Below are 16,357 nucleotides of genomic sequence, written 5' to 3'. Positions count from 1 at the left end.
AGCTGGAACAAGAGGGCAGAGTATTGTCTGAACGGTGTCGAGTTAGGTAAGGGAGAAATGCAAAGAGACCTAGGAGTCCTAGTTCACCAGTCAATGAAGATGAATGAGCAAGTGCAACAGGCAGTGAAGAGGGCAAATGGAATGTTGGCCTTTGTTACAAGGGGAATTGAATACAAGAGCAAGGATGTTCTTTTGCATTTGTACAGGGCCCTGGTGAGACCACACCTCGAATATTGTGTACAGTTTTGGTCTCCAGGTTTAAGGAAGGACATTCTGGCAATTGAGGAAGTGCAGCGTAGATTCACTAGGTTGATTCCTGGGATGGCAGGGCTGTCTTACGCAGAGAGATTGGAGAGATTGGGCTTGTACACGCTGGAATTGAGGAGATTGAGAGGGGATCTGATTGAAACGTTTAAGATAATTAAAGGATTTGATAGGATTGAGGCAGGAAATATGTTCCAGATGTTGGGAGAGTCCAGTACCAGAGGGCATGGATTGAGAATAAGAGGTCAGTTATTTAAAACAGAGTTGAGGAAGAGCTTCTTCTCCCAGAGAGTTGTGGAGGTGTGGAATGCACTGCCTCGGAAGATGGTGGAGGCCAATTCTCTGGATGCTTTCAAGAAGGAGCTGGATAGATATCTGATGGATAGGGGAATCAAGGGATATGGGGACAAGGCAGGGACTGGGTATTGATAGTGAATGATCTGCCATGATCTCAGAATGGCGGTGCAGACTCGAGGGGCCGAATGGTCTACTTCTGCACCTATTGTCTATTGTCTATTGTCTATTGTAATACACTGGAAACCTGTTTCATCCTTTTTACACCCTGTACATTCAGTTCCCTTTATCAAGTCACCAGAAAAAGAATGTTTGGAAATGTGTTCAATCTTTTACTCTTACGTGTTTAATATCTGCAACCAAAGACAATGCTCAAGTATGCGTGATTGTTGTTGTAAAGGGTTGACAGTTATATGCATGAAACAACAGTTAAAAATGAGATGATTTTAGGGGCAAACCTAGAATTACTACTAATGCTATAATGTGAGCTGCTAAATGATCCAGCATGTGAATGTTCATTACTATATACACAGGATCAACAGCAATGAACTTCACATAAATTGGTAGGGAACAAGACACACTAAAATGAACAATCAACATTCCTTCAATGTCTCCCAATCTGACATTCAGCCGGGAAGTTTCCCATTCACCTCAACTTCTCGAGCTGAGTTTTCCAACTAGCTGAACCTGAACATTTAAGTTTTTACCTCACAGTCAATGGAAATAAGATCAAATTGTCAACTTTCCTGTGCAAACTCATAGCTAACTGTAAGCAGGCTCGTTGACAATTGCAGCCAATCTAATTCTCTTGTCACTCAGTATGAACTTACGCTAAGTGTTATGGAGCAGTAATCCGGAGCAGAAAGGTAGATCAATTTTACTCTGTTCCAGGATTACTAAATTAAACATAGTGAAATAGACCAGGTATAGACCATTTGACTCTCCATACCTGACCTGTCATTTCAGGTGATCATGGCTGATCTATCCCGAGTCCCTATCTCCTCTTTTGTGCCAGTTCCAACAGTCCTTGATTCCTTGATCTTTCAAATATTTATCCAATTCCTCTTTCAATACCCCCAATTATTGCAGCGGGTGCAAAGAAGTTCCTTGCTGGTGTGAAGCTCAGAGACTAAACAGTATACATGGTAAGAAATGGTAATCATCAAGCCTCTGGGACAGAGAAATCCAGAGATTTATCACTTCTGCAAGTAGTTCCTATATACCGCAGATTTACAGAAAAATACCCCTCCCTAAATTTTGTATAAATACCCCCATAGTTGGAACTAATCAACATCCTGATTTCTCTCTACAGATTCTGCCTGACCTATGAAGTTTGTATGTTTATTGTAGTTGAGTGGTGCCTCTCTAAGACGAACCTTACATCCCTGTCGTGAGAGGTGGAAACGGGTAGAGCCGGCCAACAGGGCTCTGGTGAAGCTGTACAGTGGATGCAATGGATTACAGAAACACCAATGGACTCCAATCATGCCATCAACTTTGGGCAATGGAGACAGGAGGTAATCAATGGCCTACGCTCCACTAAGAGCCAAGGGCCCAAGAAGAAGAAGAAGCAGTTGAGTGGTGGAACTTGGGATTTGAGGGGAGCGTGGGCAGAGTAAAAATGGGATTAGTGTAGATGGATGCTCAATGGCTAGTGGATCAATGCTCCTTCATTTTATACAGTATATGGTTCTTCACAACAATAGCAAACACCATCACTGAAAAGTATTGGCATATTAGAAAAATTATGTGTGATAATCCTGAATATACCTCAAGGTAACATTTTAATACAGGAATAAATGCATATGTGTGTAATTTAATGATCTACAAAGTCACAGAGAATTCCAGCTGTTTCATTGTGAACTGCTGATTTTTATTTCAACTGTGCATTCATGTACTGATTCATATGACCATAACTCAACCTGACTTAGAGTCAGTTCCTTTCTGTGATATTCTCATTAAATTGGAAAATAATTTCCATTATGAAATATCCAAGACGATTTTCATGTCAATCCCGAATTCAAAGTCATCAGCTAAGCAGTGGCCTGTTCCCAATATCTGGGATGTGAATCACCCCATTTCCGATGTTAGTTATTCTCAGGCTTCTGTTCCCTGTGGGTACTAAAACTGTGGAATCATCAATACTTGTTGATGAGACAGTTTAGAATTCTCACAAAGAATCCAAAGATGGAAAAGGTACAATTCTTAATTAGCCATTCAAACAAAGTGCCAAATGAACTGTGGAAAACAAACACACAATTAAAGTAGAAACTGAGATATCACATGCATGTTTTGTAAACATTATAATTATTATAAAATCCATTACATGTTGAATTATTACATAAAGGAGTCAAAAACTGCATATATAAAATTAGCCCAATGAAGATGGAGGGTTTGCTAAGTAGAAATCATGGTTTGATGTATTGATACTCATTTCTTATGGTTACTTGTACAGTGAAAAGCTTGTCTTGAATACTGTTTGTACAGATCAAGCCATTATACTGTGCTTTGATGTAGAATAAGACAAAACATAACAATTTCAGAATAAAATGTAAAAGCTACAGAGAGAGTGCAATGCAGGTAAACAAAAAAGTTCAAGACTATGATGAGTTCTAAAATCTATCTTACCATGCTAGGGAATTGTTCAATACCCCTATTACAGGAGGTATGACTAAATCTCACTTAAACCCTATGAGGCAAAGTTACATTTTCAGACAGTTCACACCAGTTGAAGTGATTTGCTTTCAACTTTTAGCTGGAGGTGAAGACAAATGGTAGAGCTTGGGGAAGGTGACCAGGTCACAGACAGGAGCTTCAAGATTTCTGCTGGAAATGGCAAAGTGTCCCAAAGTTGCAGATAATATTAGAGTGCAATCGCAGCAAATGCCAGTAGTTTTGCCATTGGTGCTACCACAAAATCTTACTACATTCACCCGACAGGTAGAAAGAGCTTTTGTGAAGGATAAAAGCCTTGTTAATAAAAGTGCACCTTCATGTATATTAAAGCTTAATTAAGGGAAAGGACTAACAGTTTTTAATGTGGTTTTATCCTTGCCATTGCAAAAGAAGTTACTACACCCTGGCTTCCTTTCTCTACAGTGCTGATCACTGCATTAACCTGGTGTCCATTCTGTCCCAGTGTACTGACTAAAGCCATGTCACTTGTCTCATTGAAGTTAGTCATGCATTTCCCTGCCTCCTGCACTAACTGTGATTGTGAAGAGCAATCCCAGACAATGCTTCGTTCTTGGCCCTTTATTGTGGCCTTATCTCTGAACACTGGAAGGGAGAGAGAAAAAAGTCTCCTTCACAGAGCAATTGGTCTGAAAACCCGAATACATCAGCTGGGAGGTAGGATACCCTTAGCCAGTCACTGTGAAAGAGCAGATGCAATTAAAGCTCCCACAGGGATCTAAAAAAGAAAAAGGGAGGGGGGAGGGGGGAGGGGAGAACACTGCATTGTCACTTCCAGAACTGCTTAAACCTTGTTTGTCAAAATATTCAAATTTATGACATGCATTCTGATTTTCTCACAGTGCATTCAAGTGAATAATGCAAACACAGTGGAAAATGAAAGACAAGTCATGCTTGCAGCAAGATAAGGGAAGTTGAGCAATGATTGTCAGTATTGATTGTCAGTTGTAGGTTCTCAGAGGCTACTTTGAGCCACAAGATCAGGCAGCCTATAGATCTCACTGCAAACCTAATCTCAGACATTTAAAAAGATGGTTTAAGCAGCACAGCCCCAGAATCTGGAAAAAGTACCTAACATTTATCAGAATTAAGTTTAATATCACCAGCACTCACCAGCACTTATAGTGAAATTTGTTAACTTGTGGCAGTAATACAATGCAATACATAACTATAGAGAGAAAAAAACTGTGAACTACGGTAAGTATATACTTACTAAATAGCGAAACTAAATAAGTAGTGTAAAAAATAAAATAAATTTATAAGTGTTGAGGTCGTGGTTCATGGGTTCAATGTCCATTTAGGAGTCGGGTAGCAGAAGGGAAGAAGCTGTTCCTGAATTACTAAGTGTGTGCTGTCAGGCTCCTGTGCCTCCTTCCTGATGGTCACAATGAGAAGAGGACATGTCCTGGGTGATTTAAAACAACCTAAATTTCAGAAGTTAAGACACCCAAAGAGAGGAATATTTCTTATTTTTGGAAACATGGTGTAAAACCTTCAAACTATGTTGCAAGTTTTTTTTCCGGCATTTATCAAAAGAGTTTAATCAAAAGCCTGCTTGATATAATAGGTATGCACGACATAGGTTAAATAGGTCACAAAATTCGTTTTGGGTTTTTCATGCATGAAACACAGAGATGGCCTAACGTCTACAGAGATGACAAGATCCACTGTTATCATGTCATTAGCACACAATTAATTTTGATCACTCATGCAAAAGAAAGGCTCTCTAGGTAAGCTTCTTTGACACTTAAAAAGGGGTCACTCTTACCTGGCCATTAGTTGTTGAATCTGATTGAAGTACTCACTATCAGGTAAGTAGGCTTTAAGAAGTTTACTGTGTAACAGAGGATTCTCTGGTCTATGGGCTGTTTCCAGGGGCACACACATGGAGACTGATATCAGGTGCTGCTGGACTATCGTCAGCTCGGTTAAAGACACTCTTTGGTCTGCCCGACACTTACTAGTCTTCCAGTAAAATGAGACGTCCATAAGCAAATGCTGCCAACTGGCACATTCCAGACTGCAGGAATATGTGCTGAGGCTTAATGCAGCCAACACAAAGGTTCAGTGGCGAAGCACTGCAGTCCAGGGTCCTTTGACCTCTGAATACTGGGGGGCTGTGTCCAATTGGAAGCCTTTCAAACAACCAAGGTCTGTATCACATTTGGGAGCAACTTGAGTGGCAATGGTGGTACCTACGCAAAACATGCCAACACAGCTAGCGTATATAGCCAATGACACTCTGAATGTATAGACTGAACAACACTATATACCTAAAGAACTATGTAGTTTTCTTTTTCTCTTGTACTTTAATGCAGTTTTATTATGAATAAAATTTATTTCTGAAAAAAGAGGGACATTGGCCATTGACAAGAGAATATCAGACCGGGCATAAACAGGTGATCTCACTGAAACTCCTATGAGGCCTAACATGACTGGTGTAGAAATTGTGATTTTCCTGGCAGAGGTATGTAGAATTAAACCCCAGTTACAAAAGGAGGGCCTGTACTGTTAATGAATTGCTCAAAGAACAGAAGACACAGATTTTATGTCAAGCAAAAGATGCACAGAGAAGATGCTAGAGAGAAAAAAAAATGTAAGGTCTTCAACCAGAAAGTGGAGAATATCTGGATCCTCATGCCAATAAGAGCAGTGTAAAATGAACAAATCATGACTTTCCAAAGAGAATGAGCGAGAGAGAAAATTATTTTCAATGATATGTCAATGTCAAAATCAAGTCTATTGGAATGGGCCCAAATGATGTCCTTCTAAAGCAGGGGTTCCAACTTTTTTTATGATATGGACCTGTAAAATTAACCAAGGGATCCATAGACCTCAGATTGGAAACCCCTGTTCTAAAGCATGATTAACTAATGACTCCATGGGCTAAATTTAAACTTAAAGGTGATTTTCTTCTCCCAAGAAAGTAGATAGGATGCTATGCCTTGATACCTTTTACAGCTAAACAAGTGCTTTTTGATATCCATGCAATAGTAAATCTCCTAGGAATTGTTTTCCTCACATGTATATTTCAGATTGCCACTTCTAATGGGGATTTTCTGGTCATATTTTGCAACGTGTTATTGTAATGGTGCCTATAAGCTAAATTGAACCAACTATCAACCTTTAATTTGTTGATTAATTCTGACAACACCTCAGGGAAGAGATTATTCATTTACTGCATGTGCTAAACTTGATAAAGTTAAGTATTCATATTGAACTCTACTTCTGAAAATGAGTACCACACCCAATATCGCCACCCTCCAAATTCCCCAGGCTCCCCAAACTCAGCCCAATTGCTCATCCCAATTATCATCTGCACCATTGACTTCATTAGCCGTGATTTCAGTTGCCGTGCTCCTAAGCTCTTGGATTTCCTCTTTTGAATGTTTCCTTTCTTTGTTCCTCTCTCTGCCTTAGTAGGAGGCAATGTGGAGCATCCAAATTATGGACCCATAGAAAATTTATGAAATAGATGTGGGCTGTATAACCCATCAAGACCATGCTGGTCAGAAGAGAACAATCCCCTGTCCAACACTTGAGCCAAGGCCCACCAGGTCACTGTTCCTCAACATGAAAATGTTGCTTAAAACTAATAAGGGTTTTCTCCCCCACTGCCCTTCAGGCAGTGAGTTCTACACTTCTCCCACTTTCTAGGTTATAGTTATTTATTCCATCATTTCTAATTAATACTTTTTCCAATTAATTTAATGTTATCCCCTTTGGTTTTTGAAAGGGCCTTCAGCTAGGCCCTTGGTACTTACTCTATCCAGGACTTGAATAATTTTGCATATAGAAGTGAGAAAGGACACCCGTAAAAACACAAAATGCAGGCAGAACTCAGCAGGCCAGACAGCATCTATGGGAGGAAGTAGTAATGACGTTTCGGGCCGAAACCCTTCATCAGGAGTGAAAGGACACCTAGTTGAGTGATGCTGCAAAAATCACCTCTCACTCAACATCAGGAAAACTAAAGGACTGATTGTTGACTTCTATGTTGGGGGACTGACAGTGGCGAGAGCCGGCAGCTTTAAAGAAGTACTGGCATTAGGTTCCTAAGGTCATCATAGCTGGGGATGGTACTGGGATTAAGCTCCCACTACCTATAAAGTGCTCCAAATGGTGTGCATCTCTAACGGCCTGTCTCCTGGCCTTCACTTAGCTGCTAAGTCCAGTGGAACTGTTCCTGCTGACAAGGGAAGGGGCAAAGGCAGACTACTGGCACCGCAAAACCAGTTGCTTCGGGCTGGTGGGGATCATCAGTCTTGATGGCAGCCCGCCTAGGAGAAGGAAAACTCTGATTTTAAACCTCTGCTGCTTTGCATCCATACCCGCCCATGGGAAAGGCTTTGGGAGTAAACCCCGAGGAAGAAATCCAGAGCCAGGGTCCCTAAGGCAGTTTGATATTGCGACAACTTCACTTTGGCAAACTCTGCAACAACACTGGTGCCAAGCTGTTTCAGCACTTGCCCTTCCCTCGGACCACATCAGTGGCATGGAGAGGGGGGGAGCCCACTACATGGGCAACAGCCAGTTATTCAAATATTCCTGCCCAGGCTTGCGCCCCGAAGAGGACACAAACCAGAGGCACAAATCCCATGATCCTCTGAGATCGTCAGCTGCCTTCTAATGTCCAACACACAGATTCAGTCCAGGAAGAAGATGTATCAGAGCTTTATTTTTAATTTTCTTAGAAGATTAATGAGGTTCAACATATCACCAAACACTCTAACAAGCTTCTACAGATAGAATGTTGGTAGTGTCCTGACCGGTTGCATCTGGTTGGGCAATCTGAATACACAGAAACATAAGAAACTACAGAGAGTAGTAGACTCAGCCCAATATGTCACAACCATAACTCGCCTCACCATCAGCTGTATCAACAAGAGACGCTGTCTCAAGCAGCAAACATCCATCATCAAAGAACCCCACCATTCAGTCTATGCCATCTTCTCATAGCTACCATGGGCAGGGGCAAGAAAACCCTGAAGTCCCACATCACCAGGTTCAAGAACAGCTTCTTCCTTTCAACCATTCAGTTCTTGAACCAGATGGCGCAACCCTAATCACTACTTCAGTTTAGCAACACCATGACCACTTTGTGCTACAGTGAACTTTTTTTGGTTCTAATTGTGTTCTTGTAAGTGATTAATTTGTGGTTTCCATGTGAATGTTGTATGTCTGGTGCTCTGTGACTGTGATGATGCTGCAAGCAACTTCTGCTTTGTATGTTCAAGTCATCCAACTAGTAAAATTGTGGGAAGTTGTGGCATCCAATTTTTAATTTAATTAGCATTGTTGTCTTGGTCAAGTATTTAGTTATGTTGTCAAATTGATCAAGAATTCACAACACCCACATGTCAAATGGTACTCACAATGGGGCTTTACTCAACAAGATCAGAAATGTTTCTTTGATGCATTGCTCTTTGCAACACATTTCAGGAAAAAATGCAGTTTGAATGTTGATTGTTTGAATTTCTTATTATTTTTGACGTGCTAACAGGTTAGGCCATAGGTGAACTGGGAGGTCTAATGCTGTTGGAGAAATGATATCATTTATCAAAACTATTATTAGCCAGCATTTGTTTGCAAAATCATTTGTGACAGCACAGTGCACAGAAATAGTTTGGTTTCTGGCACGTGGCTGCAATACAAATTGACTGTCAGCAGATGAAGAAGCAGTTGAGTGAGGACATTTACTGATTTCACTTTGAAGGAAGATTGTTTTCTATATGCAAACCAGTGGATTATTTCCACAGTGGTGCCCTTTGAACAAATGTCATAAGACCACGTTGATCGAGGGACGAATATCTCACTGTACAATTAGACAGGTAAGACTGTTGAGGTCTTGTTTGAAAGACGTTTTTGCACTGGAAGAGGTGTAAAGACTTATAAAGATCTTATCTTATTCTTATGGAGAAAACAGGAGGCCATTGAATTCACTGAGTCCATGCCAGTCCCTTCCATTTAACTTCCCTGTTCCCTTTCTTACATATTCTCTCCAATACATATCCATAAGCTCCCACTTTATTTCTCTTTGACATTATCTAACCATAAGGGGCCAATTTAGAGAAGCCAATTAACCTATTGTGAATCCCTGGGTAGCTATTTCCATTTTATAGATGTCCTTCAGTCATTTTTGTACGTAAGTTGAAAATTGCACAAAAATCATTGGATATGGTAACCATACCTTTGCAATACAGGGACAAACAGCATAAAAAACACAATACTACTGATTAAGAAAGAATAATTGCTAAAAACAGAGAGAGAGAGAACGGGGTGGGGGGGGGGAACTAGTTGGACCACACACAATTATTAAATTGGACTTACGAAACGTCTGCAAGTTACCTGAATAATAGATATGCAAGTTGGAATTCAAATTCATAATATTATAGGAGCACAATTGTATGTATAACCTGAGGACAGGCTGCATCGGCACACCCTTGGAATGTGGCTGGATAGCAGGGCACCCAGAGGAAGCTGTATGATCATGGAAAGAAAATGGAAAACACACACACACACACACACACACACACACACACACACACACACACACACTCACACACACACACACACACACACACACACACACCACACACACACACCACACACACACACACACACACACACTCACACACACACACACACACACATATTAAATCGAGCTCCCTGGAGCTGACTGTTGCATAACATTTCCAACTTCAAAAAAAAAAATTGATAAGACTGGAAAGCTGGAGCTATGAGAAAAGATTCGACAGACTGGTTGTTTTCTTGGTAACCAAGAAGACTTTAATTAAAGTATTCAAAGTCAAGATCAACTTTATTGGTATATGCACAAGAACGTGTATTGATAGGTGCGATGATAAATTTTCTTGCATCTACATCATGGGCACAGAACATCAGATAAGCCGCATTTATGAAAAAAAAACAGAAATTAACCAAAAATTATACAAAATTTTGCAAGGAAGAACAAAATCAGAACAGTAAGGTCGAAAGCAATGCAAAAGATTGAAAATCTGGCTGAGTGATGCCACGACAACGATTCCTTACTCGATGGCAGTAAGACCAAGGAGCTGATTATTATTGACATCAGGAGACGGAAACTAGACATCCATGAGACAGTCCTTATTGGGAGATCTGAGGTGGAGGGTGTCAGCAACTTTAAATTCCTCAGTCTTATCATTTCAGATGACCTGTCCTGGGCCCAGCACATAAGTGCAATTCCAAAGAAAGCACGGCAGCACCTCCACTTCTTTAGGAGTTTGCTAAAGTTCAGCATGACATCGAAAAGTTTGATCAACTTTTATAGATATGTATGTAGTGGAGAGTACGTTGATTGCTGTATCACAGTCTGGTGTCCAAACAACAATGCCCTTGAACGGAAAATCCTCCAAAATTCAATGGATACAGCGCAGACCAACACAAGTAAAGCTCCCCCAACATCGAACACATCTACATGGTGCATTGTCAAAGGAAAGCATCATACATCATCAGGGCACCCCACATACATCATGCTTTCTTCTCATGCTGCAATAAGGAGGAAGATACAAGAGCCTCAGGACTCACAGCACCGGCAGGATCAAGAACAGCTGTTACCCATCAACCATCAGCCTCCTGAACCGGAGGGGATAACTTCACTCAACTTCATTTGACCCATCTCTGAACTGTTCCCGTAACTTATGGACTGACTTTCAAGGACCCTTCATCTTATGTTCTCAATATATATTGTTTAATATTTTTATTATTATTTCCTTTTCTACTCTTTCATTTTGTAGTTGCAGTTTGCTGTCTTTTTCACAGTGGTTGTCTGCCCTGTTGGGTGAGGTCTTTCATTGATTCTATCTTGGTTGTTGGATATATTGAGTATATCCACAAGAAAATTATTGTCAGGGTTATATATGGTGACATATATGTAATTTGATAATAAATTTACTTTGAATTTTGAAGTGACCACAATGCATTTGCTGCCAATACACATTGTTGGTTAGGCTGTCAACATTTACTTGGACATCCTTAACCTTCTACTTGTCAATGAAAATAAAAAGAAAACTGCAAAGTTGAAAATCTGTAATTAAAAATAGAAATCTGCTGGAAAAAACTCAGCAGGTCAGGTAGCTTCTGTGACACAGTCAACATGATGCGTCCCAGACCTTACATCACAATTATGAAAGAGCGAAATCTAAGTTAATTTTCAGTGAGAGAGAAGGTACTGGAGGGATGTGCAGAACAAACCAATATATGTGAAAGGATGAGTGAAAATAGCATAATGGGAACAGCCACCAGCATATTTAGTTTCTCTACTTGTCAAGCTTTTTTAATGTAGCCTTATCGCTTACAACTCTGTTGTAATTACTTGCAGCTCCTTTGTATTTATTTTCAATGTCTTTGATTTTCACCTAACTTTCTCTTGCATTTTCATTATGTAATCCTTCTTGCCTTTTGCACAAGCTGATCTTCCTCATTCCTATCCCTTTGCCTTGACATTACTTGAAAGCTATGTACCTCAATCATGGTCAGCAAAGTGGTTAGCACAACTCTTTACAATGCCAGCAACCCAAGTTCAATTCCTGCCACTACCCGTAAGGAGCTTGTATGTTCTCCCCGTGACTGCGCAGGTTTCCTCTGGGTGCTCTGGTTTCCTCCCACAGTGCAAAATGTACCAGTTGGTAGATTAATCAACTGTGATTAGGCTGAGGTTAAATTGGGAGGTTTCTGTACGGCATGACTTGAAGGGCCAGAAGGGCCTATTCTGCGTTTTATCTCAGGAAATAAAAGAATTAACAAACCGATGCAAGATCCCAACTCTTCCAGCATTTTCTGCTTTGCATTTCAGATTAACAGCATCTCCAGCATTGTAGTTTTGCTGTTGCTAATTTAGTTTCATTTTTAAAAAATCCAGCAAGAATTAAGCTCATTTCAAAGAAAACGCAACACAAACAGAACATTATATTTTTTTTCACTCTCACCAGTCACTGTGATAAGTTGCATGCCTTTTGTTAAAGAAAAGGATTCTGCCAAAGAATTTTGCAATTTAGTTGACAAACTCTCTCAATGAATCAGAAAACAATGAAAAGCTATTTTGTTCTTTATTAAGTGAACAGCCTCTGCAAATATTTTCAACTTATTTCAGCCAGAAACAAAACTGTTTAATGTGTACTGTGTCCTGTGTGAATAGTTGATTTAACACAGTGGTCCTCAGTGTCAACCTAAAGCGCAAACTATATAAGAGAAAACTAAAAAAAAAATGGTAATACTGTGGTTTCCTCAAACGCAGAGAAATCCCTGTTGAAATCAGCCCAGTCATTACAAGTGTAAACATTCAGTCTGATTAGTACAAAACCTCCTCTGGAAAAGTTGTTGGTCTTTTTGAAAAGATTGAGAGAATTGGAAAATATGAGGTGATGGACCATTAAACCTGAAAAATGCTGTGTACAACCGTGCAAATATCAGAGCAATGGGAGTTTTGCTGCCAATTTGTGGTGCCAATAAATGTGAATGGCACAAAGGCTGGACTTGATACCTTCCAATGAAACCAATTTTATCCAATCAAAAGACACAATAGATTTAAGGTCACCAAGAGAGTAATTTTATTGACTGACGCTGTATGTAATTAAATTATAAATTTGTTTAGAGTCAAGCTTTGGTACAGCCATAGACAGCCCATGTCCACTGCTCACCCAGTGAGAAATGAAAAATTCCCTTAACCATATCTACTTGTTTAAACTTTCCATTTGATACCTGTCCAAAAATATATGATATATATATATGACATATATTGAGATAATACACAAAGGCAGCCCTTTGTGAGATCCAGACAATTAATCTAGTTAATCCAGACATCAACTAATTAGTTGAAAACTCTGACAGCCACTAACTAAGCTTAACTGACTGTCAAACCTGGAACGGATTGAATGTTTTCTGCTATTCAAAAAACTTTGAAAACTATTCTAAACTGCCAAAATGCATTGAAAATTTTTCAAAATTTTTAGTTAAAAAGTAAAATATTTAAAATAGGTTTAAACACTTCTAAGTAATTAAAATCAATAAAAAATATTTTAAAGTTAAGCACTAGACAAAGAATTCAATCACACTTACTCCGATACAATGAACGACTATACCTATATCCATCATCACCACCATCTGTTAATAAATCTTTCACCCATGTTCCATCTCTATGTCTAATATTCTGCTGAGCAAACTTCTAACCTCCATAAATTTCTATGTATTTTAAGTCCCAAAAACCCACTTAGGAGACATGTGTTCCATTAATTTATTTCCTTTCAAACCCCTTATGTTTGCTCATTTAAGGCTTCTAAAATTCTCTTTGCATTTCAGGAACCATTCTGCATCTCTCTTTCCCTACAGAGCAGATACCTATGCTAAACAAAATAGAACTGTTTACTCTTTAAGTTTACGGAATCTTGCCATTCATCATTACTGGCTGTGTTTCATCAAACATCCAGATACAAATGGAAATTGTTCACTTGTCAAAGATGCAAATTCAAAGGTGATCCTCAACCATGAGTCAAGGTTAAGAAAATTCCTTAAATATTTGATTTAAAAGTAACCATTATAGTTTTCCTGTTGGCTTAGTGCCTGAATGGAGCATATGGGCCTAGAATCATGTAGAAAAGCAGATCCCAAAAGTAATTGCTATGCTTACCATGAAGCTCTACAGTTGACCTTCTTGGAGCTGGATTAGGGAGAATGGTTGGGAAGATCATTGGTAAACACAGAAGAATGGATCTTCCCTGCAATTTTTTCCAACTTTCATGGATTAGGGATAAAGAGCAACTATTAGTTTCAGGCAGCATTTCTGTCCAAAAACCAACTGAGTAAACTTAACAAGTTCCCACCTCAGGCATAGATTGTCCCTCGATGAGGTATTAGAAAGGAAATGCACTCATGGAGACTAATACCACCAGGTTCCTGCCTGAGTCACATATGACCATGAGCATTTAAACATTAGATAGAGAGTGACAGAAAATCAACCATTTGACTTTTGTTTTTGGTGGGTTGATCTGCTGTCCCTTCAAGTGTGATTTCCTATTCAGGACTCTCAAGTGCTAAATTTAGTTTAGAATTCAAATTTGCTAACTGAGATTGAAGGAAAGTGGAGATAAAGCAATACTCTATATTCTGAGGAAAAAGAGAAATAGAACTAGATGACTTGAGGCTTGGTATTTCTAACTGCTAGTATATGCCTGTTTTCACTCCCCTAATAGATCATTGCCCTCAAAAGGCATTATCTTTATGTAGCTCCATTTCAAACTTCATGTGATTTATCTCTTGTGAGGTGCTTGACATATTTTACTGGAATAATGATGCTCTGCAAATGCACATCCATAAGTGAGGAATGGAATGACATCACCACAAATAAATGTCAGAGGGTATTTTCAGATTATTATCTTTAGTAGGAGGAAATAGGAATGTCCAGATACAACTTTACTCAGTTTGGGATAAAATATTAATGGACCAATAATATGTGTGTGAGTGTGTGTGTGTGTGTGTGTGTGTGTGTGTGTGTGTGTGTGTGTGTGTGTCTGTCTGTCTGTCTGTCTGTCTGTCCATTCAAGGTTCTGTTTAGTAACTCTGTGGAACCTTAGAAATTATTTGGATAAATTTAAGTCATTTTAAAAATTAAATCAAACATTTTAGAAGTACCAGAAACTGGTTAAAAGCATTATGATTAAGCAAACACGTGCTTGTGTACACATTTTTAATCAAGGTTGGTGATCCTATTTGAAAAATGCCATCAAGAAGCCCAATATGATCAAGTTCCCTCTTTCCTGAAGAGGAGTGCTTGCTATTTGGTTAACTGCTTGTTGTACATTTATTCTGATAGGAGAGTTAGTGGATGTTCATGGGCATATGTGAGAACACATTACAGGAAAATAATTGGAGGACTGTTCTAATATCTGACATTAACTCAATGGGCCAAATGGCCTCCTTCTAGGGTCTTTGAGAGTTAGATCATCCTATATACATTCAGTGGCCACTTTATCAGCTACATCTGTACACCTGCTTGTTAATGTGTACAGTGTGTGCTTGTTAATCTAATTAGCCGATCATGTGACAGCAACTCAATGAATAAAAGTACGCGGGCATTGTCAAGAGGTTCAGTTTTGGTCGGACGAAGCACAAGAATGGGGAAGACATTTGATCTAAGTGACTTTGACTGTGGAAAGTTGGTCCCAAAAAGGGGTGGTTTGAGTATCTCAAAACACTGAGATTTTCCTGCATAGCAGTCTCGAGAGTTTACAGACAATGGTGCGAAAAATGAAAAAAACATCCAGTGAGCGGCAGTAATGTCAGAGGACAGAGGAGAGTTGCAGACTGGTTCAAACTGACAGGAAGGTGACGGTAATGGGTGCCACAGTAGCGTAGCAGTTAGCGCAACACTCGGGCACCCTGGAGTCTCCGTAAGTCATCCCTGTGGAAGGCACGGGTTTTCACCAGCAGCTCCAGTTTCCTCCTACAGTCCAATGATGTACCAGGTAGGTTAACAGTGATCATTGTAAAATGCCCTGTGATCTAGTTAGGGTTGATTGTGGTTGTGGGGTTGCTGAGGAAGCGAAGCTCCTACAGCCAGAAGGGCCTACTATGCACTATATCACTAAATAAATATAAACTCAAATAGCCACATGTTACAACAGTGATGTGTAAAAGAACATCTCTGAATGCACAATATGACGAACCATGAAGTGGATGTGCTACAGCAGCTGAAGACCATGAACAGACATTCAGTGGATTTTATTAGGTATAAGAGGTACCTAATAAAGAGGCCACAGGGTGTATCTATGAGCTAGGCTGTTTGAGTTTCTCTTCTTGAGTAGCCTCTAGCACAGAACCCTAAGTCACATGAATCAACAACTAATCCCCAGTACATCTTTGACTTCCATCTTGCAACACAAGGCAGCATGTCAAAGAGCACAGCCAAAAGGAAGCTGTAAGGGGATCTCTGTGGATCCGCTGGTAAAAGGCAGGCATAACCTGGACCATTAAATCCAAAAGAGGACCCCACTAAAATCACCATGAAGTCATTCATTCCACATTCGAATATGCAGCCAACCAACTTGTGCACTATCAATAGGAATAGGGCAAA

General features: G+C 39.7%; 1 protein-coding gene and 1 long non-coding RNA gene across 3 annotated transcripts in view; both read right to left on the bottom strand.

Annotated features, from left to right (window-relative positions):
- Window positions 1-16,357, bottom strand: part of dachc (dachshund c) — a 540,735-nt gene that overhangs the window by 444,473 nt on the left and 79,905 nt on the right. The window lies entirely within an intron of this gene.
- The window catches only part of LOC132394384 (uncharacterized), a 32,124-nt gene continuing 25,699 nt past the window's right edge, over window positions 9,933-16,357 (bottom strand). The window contains exon 3 of the long non-coding RNA XR_009512298.1: window positions 9,933-10,779. This is a non-coding gene — a long non-coding RNA (uncharacterized LOC132394384). The remainder of the gene's footprint in view (window positions 10,780-16,357) is intronic.

Source organism: Hypanus sabinus, chromosome 5 (assembly GCF_030144855.1).
Source record: "Hypanus sabinus isolate sHypSab1 chromosome 5, sHypSab1.hap1, whole genome shotgun sequence".
NCBI lineage: Eukaryota > Metazoa > Chordata > Chondrichthyes > Myliobatiformes > Dasyatidae > Hypanus > Hypanus sabinus.
The sequence above is the reverse complement of the archived record's forward strand: the minus strand, read 5'-3'. Positions and strand labels throughout refer to the sequence as shown.